We start from the raw sequence: 8,757 nt of genomic DNA on the forward strand, positions 1-8,757 counted from the left end.
ACCTGAATTAGATGATTTTAAACTGATTCCAGTCGATTTCTGCCTCCTACCGTCCCTCCAAACCGTTTTTAATACGTATCCCAAACACAAAATTTCTGCTCGATTTTAGGAAATACACCAAGGCTATAGCCTTTCCTTTTTTTCGATTTTTTGACCCCCCGAAATTAAAGATACACGCCTATTTTTTTGGTTACTGCTTGAATTAGATGATTTTAAATAATTCCAGTGGGTTTCTGCCTTCTACCGCCCCTCCAAACCGTTTCAAATACGTATCCTAAACCCAAAATTTCTGCTCGATTTTAGGAAAAACACCAAGGCTATAGCCTTTCCCTTTTTTCGATTTTCGGACTTCCCGAAATTAAAGATACGCGCCTATTTTAGTAGGTTACCGTCTGAATTAGATGATTTTAAACTGATTCCAGTCGGTTTCTGCCTTCTTCCGTCCCTCCAAACCGTTTTAAATACGTATTCGAAACCCAAAATTTCTGCTCGATTTTAGGAAAATCACCAAGTCTATAGCCTTTCCGATTTTTCGATTTTTTCACCCCCCGAAATTAAAGATACACGCCTATTTTAGTGGGCAACCACCTGAATTAGATGATTTTAAACTGATTCCAGTCGGTTTCTGCCTCCTACCGTCCCTCCAAACCGTTTTAAATACGTATCCCAAACCCAAAATTTCTGCTCGATTTTAGGAAAAACACCAAGGCTATAGCCTTTCCTTTTTTTCGATTTTTTCACCCCCCGAAATTAAAGATACACGCCTATTTTATTGGGTTACCGCTTGAATTAGATGATTTTAAACTGATTCCAGTCGGTTTCTGCCTTCTACCGCCCCTCCAAACCGTTTTAAATACGTATCCCAAACCCCAAATTTCTGCTCGATTTTAGGAAAAACACCAAGGCTATAGCCTTTCCCTTTTTTCGATTTTCGGACTTCCCGAAATTAAAGATACGCGCCTATTTTAGTAGGTTACCGTCTGAATTAGATGATTTTAAACTGATTCCAGTGGGTTTCTGCCTTCAAACGCCCCTCCAAAACGTTTTAAATGCGTATCCCAAACCCCAAATTTCTGCTCGATTTTAGGAAAAACACCAAGGCTATAGCCTTTCCCTTTTTTCGATTTTCGGACTTCCTGAAATTAAAGATACACGCCTATTTTAGTGGGTAACCGCCTGAATTAGATGATTTTAAACTGATTCCAGTCGGTTTCTGCCTCCTTCCGTCCCTCGAAACCGTTTTAAATACGTATCCCAAACACAAAATTTCTGCTCGATTTTAGGAAATACACCAAGGCTATAGCCTTTCCTTTTTTTCGATTTTTTGACCCCCCGAAATTAAAGATACACGCCTATTTTTTTGGTTACTGCTTGAATTAGATGATTTTAAATAATTCCAGTGGGTTTCTGCCTTCTACCGCCCCTCCAAACCGTTTCAAATACGTATCCTAAACCCAAAATTTCTGCTCGATTTTAGGAAAAACACCAAGGCTATAGCCTTTCCCTTTTTTCGATTTTCGGACTTCCCGAAATTAAAGATACGCGCCTATTTTAGTAGGTTACCGTCTGAATTAGATGAATTTAATCTGATTCCAGTCGGTTTCTGCCTTCTTCCGTCCCTCCAAACCGTTTTAAATACGTATTCCAAACCCAAAATTTCTGCTCGATTTTAGGAAAATCACCAAGTCTATAGCCTTTCCGATTTTTCGATTTTTTCACCCCCCGAAATTAAAGATACACGCCTATTTTAGTGGGCAACCACCTGAATTAGATGATTTTAAACTGATTCCAGTCGGTTTCTGCCTCCTACCGTCCCTCCAAACCGTTTTAAATACGTATCCCAAACACAAAATTTCTGCTCGATTTTAGGAAATACACCAAGGCTATAGCCTTTCCTTTTTTTCGATTTTTTGACCCCCCGAAATTAAAGATACACGCCTATTTTTTTGGTTACTGCTTGAATTAGATGATTTTAAATAATTCCAGTCGGTTTCTGCCTTCTACCGCCCCTCCAAACCGTTTCAAATACGTATCCTAAACCCAAAATTTCTGATGATTTTAGGAAAAACACCAAGGCTATAGCCTTTCCCTTTTTTCGATTTTCGGACTTCCCGAAATTAAAGATACGCGCCTATTTTAGTAGGTTACCGTCTGAATTAGATGATTTTAAACTGATTCCAGTCGGTTTCTGCCTTCTTCCGTCCCTCCAAACCGTTTTAAATACGTATCCCAAACCCAAAATTTCTGCTCGATTTTAGGAAAATCACCAAGTCTATAGCCTTTCCGATTTTTCGATTTTCGGACTTCCCGAAATTAAAGATACACGCCTATTTTAGTGGGCAACCACCTGAATTAGATGATTTTAAACTGATTCCAGTCGGTTTCTGCCTCCTACCGTCCCTCCAAACCGTTTTAAATACGTATCCCAAACACAAAATTTCTGCTCGATTTTAGGAAATACACCAAGGCTATAGCCTTTCCTTTTTTTCGATTTTTTGACCCCCCGAAATTAAAGATACACGCCTATTTTTTTGGTTACTGCTTGAATTAGATGATTTTAAATAATTCCTGTCGGTTTCTGCCTTCTACCGCCCCTCCAAACCGTTTCAAATACGTATCCTAAACCCAAAATTTCTGCTCGATTTTAGGAAAAACACCAAGGCTATAGCCTTTCCCTTTTTTCGATTTTTGACCCCCCGAAATTATAGATACGCGCCTATTTTAGTAGGTTACCGTCTGAATTAGATGATTTTAAACTGATTCCAGTGGGTTTTTGCCTTCAAACGCCCCTCCAAAACGTTTTCAATACGTATCCCAAACCCAAAATTTCTGCTCGATTTTAGGAAAAACACCAAGGCTATAGCCTTTCCTTTTTTTCGATTTTTTCACCCCCCGAAATTAAAGATACACGCCTATTTTAGTGGGTAACCACCTGAATTAGATGATTTTAAACTGATTCCAGTCGGTTTCTGCCTTCAAACGCCCCTCGAAACCGTTTTAAATACGTATTCCAAACCCAAAATTTCTACTCGATTTTAGGAAAAACACCAAGGCTATAGCCTTTCCCTTTTTTCGATTTTTGACCCCCCGAAATTATAGATACATGCCTATTTTAGTGGGTAACCGCCTGAATTAGATGATTTTAAACTGATTCCAGTCGGTTTCTGCCTCCTTCCGTCCCTCGAAGCCGTTTTAAATACGTATCACAAACACAAAATTTCTGCTCGATTTTAGGAAATACACCAAGGCTATAGCCTTTCCCTTTTTTCGATTTTCGGACTTCCCGAAATTAAAGATACGCGTCTATTTTAGTAGGTTACCGTCTGAATTAGATGATTTTAAACTGATTCCAGTCGGTTTCTGCTTCCTTCCGTCCCTCCAAACCGTTTTAAATACGTATTCCAAACCCAAAATTTCTGCTCGATTTTAGGAAAATCACCAAGTCTATAGCCTTTCCGATTTTTCGATTTTCGGACTTCCCGAAATTAAAGATACACGCCTATTTTAGTGGGCAACCACCTGAATTAGATGATTTTAAACTGATTCCAGTCGGTTTCTGCCTCCTACCGTCCCTCCAAACCGTTTTAAATGCGTATCCCAAACACAAAATTTCTGCTCGATTTTAGGAAATACACCAAGGCTATAGCCTTTCCTTTTTTTCGATTTTTTGACCCCCCGAAATTAAAGATACACGCCTATTTTTTTGGTTACTGCTTGAATTAGATGATTTTAAATAATTCCAGTGGGTTTCTGCCTTCTACCGCCCCTCCAAACCGTTTCAAATACGTATCCTAAACCCAAAATTTCTGCTCGATTTTAGGAAAAACACCAAGGCTATAGCCTTTCCCTTTTTTCGATTTTCGGACTTCCCGAAATTAAAGATACGCGCCTATTTTAGTAGGTTACCGTCTGAATTAGATGATTTTAAACTGATTCCAGTCGGTTTCTGCCTTCTTCCGCCCCTCCAAAACGTTTTCAATACGTATCCCAAACCCCAAATTTCTGCTCGATTTTAGGAAAAACACCAAGGCTTCCTTTTTTTCGATTTTTTCACCCCCCGAAATTAAAGATACACGCCAATTTAGTGGGTGACCGCCTGAATTAGATGATTTTAAACTGATTCCAGTCGGTTTCTGCCTTCTTCCGCCCCTCCAAAACGTTTTAAATACGTATCCCAAACCCAAAATTTCTGCTCGATTTTAGGGAAATCACCAAGGCTATAGCCTTTCCCTTTTTTCGATTTTTTGAACCCCCGAAATTAAAGATACACGCCTATTTTAGTGGGTAACCACCTGAATTAGATGATTTTGAACTGATTCCAGTCGGTTTCTGCTTCCTTCCGTCCCTCGAAACCGTTTTAAATACGTATTCCAAACCCAAAATTTCTACTCGATTTTAGGAAAAACACCAAGGCTATAGCCTTTCCCTTTTTTCGATTTTTGACCCCCCGAAATTATAGATACATGCCTATTTTAGTGGGTAACCGCCTGAATTAGATGATTTTAAACTGATTCCAGTCGGTTTCTGCCTCCTACCGTCCCTCCAAACCGTTTCAAATACGTATCCCAAACACAAAATTTCTGCTCGATTTTAGGAAAAACACCAAGGCTATTGCCTTTCCCTTTTTTCGATTTTCGGACTTCCCGAAATTAAAGATACGCGCCTATTTTAGTAGGTTACCGTCTGAATTAGATGATTTTAAACTGATTCCAGTGGGTTTCTGCCTTCAAACGCCCCTCCAAAACGTTTTAAATACGTATTCCAAACCCAAAATTTCTGCTCGATTTTAGGAAAAACACCAAGGCTATAGCCTTTCCTTTTTTTCGATTTTTTCACCCCCCGAAATTAAAGATACACGCCTATTTTAGTGGGTAACCACCTGAATTAGATGATTTTAAACTGATTCCAGTCGGTTTCTGCCTTCAAACGCCCCTCGAAACCGTTTTAAATACGTATTCCAAACCCAAAATTTCTACTCGATTTTAGGAAAAACACCAAGGCTATAGCCTTTCCCTTTTTTCGATTTTTGACCCCCCGAAATTATAGATACATGCCTATTTTAGTGGGTAACCGCCTGAATTAGATGATTTTAAACTGATTCCAGTCGGTTTCTGCCTCCTTCCGTCCCTCGAAGCCGTTTTAAATGCGTATCACAAACACAAAATTTCTGCTCGATTTTAGGAAATACACCAAGGCTATAGCCTTTCCCTTTTTTCGATTTTCGGACTTCCCGAAATTAAAGATACGCGTCTATTTTAGTAGGTTACCGTCTGAATTAGATGATTTTAAACTGATTCCAGTCGGTTTCTGCTTCCTTCCGTCCCTCCAAACCGTTTTAAATACGTATTCCAAACCCAAAATTTCTGCTCGATTTTAGGAAAATCACCAAGTCTATAGCCTTTCCGATTTTTCGATTTTCGGACTTCCCGAAATTAAAGATACACGCCTATTTTAGTGGGCAACCACCTGAATTAGATGATTTTAAACTGATTCCAGTCGGTTTCTGCCTCCTACCGTCCCTCCAAACCGTTTTAAATGCGTATCCCAAACACAAAATTTCTGCTCGATTTTAGGAAATACACCAAGGCTATAGCCTTTCCTTTTTTTCGATTTTTTGACCCCCCGAAATTAAAGATACACGCCTATTTTTTTGGTTACTGCTTGAATTAGATGATTTTAAATAATTCCAGTGGGTTTCTGCCTTCTACCGCCCCTCCAAACCGTTTCAAATACGTATCCTAAACCCAAAATTTCTGCTCGATTTTAGGAAAAACACCAAGGCTATAGCCTTTCCCTTTTTTCGATTTTCGGACTTCCCGAAATTAAAGATACGCGCCTATTTTAGTAGGTTACCGTCTGAATTAGATGATTTTAAACTGATTCCAGTCGGTTTCTGCCTTCTTCCGCCCCTCCAAAACGTTTTCAATACGTATCCCAAACCCCAAATTTCTGCTCGATTTTAGGAAAAACACCAAGGCTTCCTTTTTTTCGATTTTTTCACCCCCCGAAATTAAAGATACACGCCAATTTAGTGGGTGACCGCCTGAATTAGATGATTTTAAACTGATTCCAGTCGGTTTCTGCCTTCTTCCGCCCCTCCAAAACGTTTTAAATACGTATCCCAAACCCAAAATTTCTGCTCGATTTTAGGGAAATCACCAAGGCTATAGCCTTTCCCTTTTTTCGATTTTTTGAACCCCCGAAATTAAAGATACACGCCTATTTTAGTGGGTAACCACCTGAATTAGATGATTTTGAACTGATTCCAGTCGGTTTCTGCTTCCTTCCGTCCCTCGAAACCGTTTTAAATACGTATTCCAAACCCAAAATTTCTACTCGATTTTAGGAAAAACACCAAGGCTATAGCCTTTCCCTTTTTTCGATTTTTGACCCCCCGAAATTATAGATACATGCCTATTTTAGTGGGTAACCGCCTGAATTAGATGATTTTAAACTGATTCCAGTCGGTTTCTGCCTCCTACCGTCCCTCCAAACCGTTTCAAATACGTATCCCAAACACAAAATTTCTGCTCGATTTTAGGAAAAACACCAAGGCTATTGCCTTTCCCTTTTTTCGATTTTCGGACTTCCCGAAATTAAAGATACGCGCCTATTTTAGTAGGTTACCGTCTGAATTAGATGATTTTAAACTGATTCCAGTGGGTTTCTGCCTTCAAACGCCCCTCCAAAACGTTTTCAATACGTATCCCAAACCCAAAATTTCTGCTCGATTTTAGGAAAAACACCAAGGCTATAGCCTTTCCCTTTTTTCGATTTTTTCACCCCCCGAAATTAAAGATACACGCCTATTTTAGTGGGCAACCACCTGAATTAGATGATTTTAAACTGATTCCAGTGGATTTCTGCCTTCAAACGCCCCTCCAAAACGTTTTAAATGCGTATCCCAAACCCCAAATTTCTGCTCGATTTTAGGAAAAACACCAAGGCTATAGCCTTTCCCTTTTTTCGATTTTCGGACTTCCTGAAATTAAAGATACACGCCTATTTTAGTGGGTAACCACCTGAATTAGATGATTTTAAACTGATTCCAGTCGGTTTCTGCTTCCTTCCGTCCCTCGAAACCGTTTCAAATACGTATTCCAAACCCAAAATTTCTACTCGATTTTAGGAAAAACACCAAGGCTATAGCCTTTCCCTTTTTTCGATTTTTGACCCCCGAAATTATAGATACATGCCTATTTTAGTGGGTAACCGCCTGAATTAGATGATTTTAAACTGATTCCAGTCGGTTTCTGCCTCCTTCCGTCCCTCAAAGCGGTTTTAAATACGTATCACAAACACAAAATTTCTGCTCGATTTTAGGAAAAACACCAAGGCTATAGCCTTTCCCTTTTTTCGATTTTCGGACTTCCCGAAATTAAAGATACGCGCCTATTTTAGTAGGTTACCGTCTGAATTAGATGATTTTAAACTGATTCCAGTCGGTTTCTGCTTCCTTCCGTCCCTCCAAACCGTTTTAAATACGTATTCCAAACCCAAAATTTCTGCTCGATTTTAGGAAAATCACCAAGTCTATAGCCTTTCCGATTTTTCGATTTTCGGACTTCCCGAAATTAAAGATACACGCCTATTTTAGTGGGCAACCACCTGAATTAGATGATTTTAAACTGATTCCAGTCGGTTTCTGCCTCCTACCGTCCCTCCAAACCGTTTTAAATACGTATCCCAAACACAAAATTTCTGCTAGATTTTAGGACATACACCAAGGCTATAGCCTTTCCCTTTTTTCGATTTTTTGACCCCCCGAAATTAAAGATACACGCCTATTTTTTTGGTTACTGCTTGAATTAGATGATTTTAAATAATTCCAGTGGGTTTCTGCTTTCTACCGCCCCTCCAAACCGTTTCAAATACGTGTCCTAAACCCAAAATTTCTGCTCGATTTTAGGAAAAACACCAAGGCTATAGCCTTTCCCTTTTTTCGATTTTCGGACTTCCCGAAATTAAAGATACGCGCCTATTTTAGTAGGTTACCGTCTGAATTAGATGATTTTAAACTGATTCCAGTCGGTTTCTGCCTTCTTCCGCCCCTCCAAAACGTTTTCAATACGTATCCCAAACCCAAAATTTCTGCTCGATTTTAGGAAAAACACCAAGGCTATAGCTTTTCCTTTTTTTCGATTTTTGACCCCCCGAAATTAAAGATACACGCCTATTTTATTGGGTTACCGCTTGAATTAGATGATTTTAAACTGATTCCAGTCGGTTTCTGCCTTCTACCGCCCCTCCAAACCGTTTTAAATACGTATTCCAAACCCAAAATTTCTGCTCGATTTTAGGAAAAACACCAAGGCTATAGCCTTTCCCTTTTTTCGATTTTCGGACTTCCCGAAATTAAAGATACGCGCCTATTTTAGTAGGTTACCGTCTGAATTAGATGATTTTAAACTGATTCCAGTGGGTTTCTGCCTTCAAACGCCCCTCCAAAACGTTTTAAATGCGTATCCCAAACCCCAAATTTCTGCTCGATTTTAGGAAAAACACCAAGGCTATAGCCTTTCCCTTTTTTCGATTTTTGACCCCCCGAAATTATAGATACATGCCTATTTTAGTGGGTAACCGCCTGAATTAGATGATTTTAAACTGATTCCAGTCGGTTTCTGCCTCCTTCCGTCCCTCGAAGCCGTTTTAAATACGTATCACAAACACAAAATTTCTGCTCGATTTTAGGAAAAACACCAAGGCTATAGCCTTTCCCTTTTTTCGATTTTTGACCCCCCGAAATTATAGATACAT

Source organism: Phallusia mammillata, chromosome 3, assembly GCF_965637545.1.
Source record: "Phallusia mammillata chromosome 3, kaPhaMamm4.hap1.1, whole genome shotgun sequence".
In the NCBI taxonomy this organism is placed as follows: domain Eukaryota; kingdom Metazoa; phylum Chordata; class Ascidiacea; order Phlebobranchia; family Ascidiidae; genus Phallusia; species Phallusia mammillata.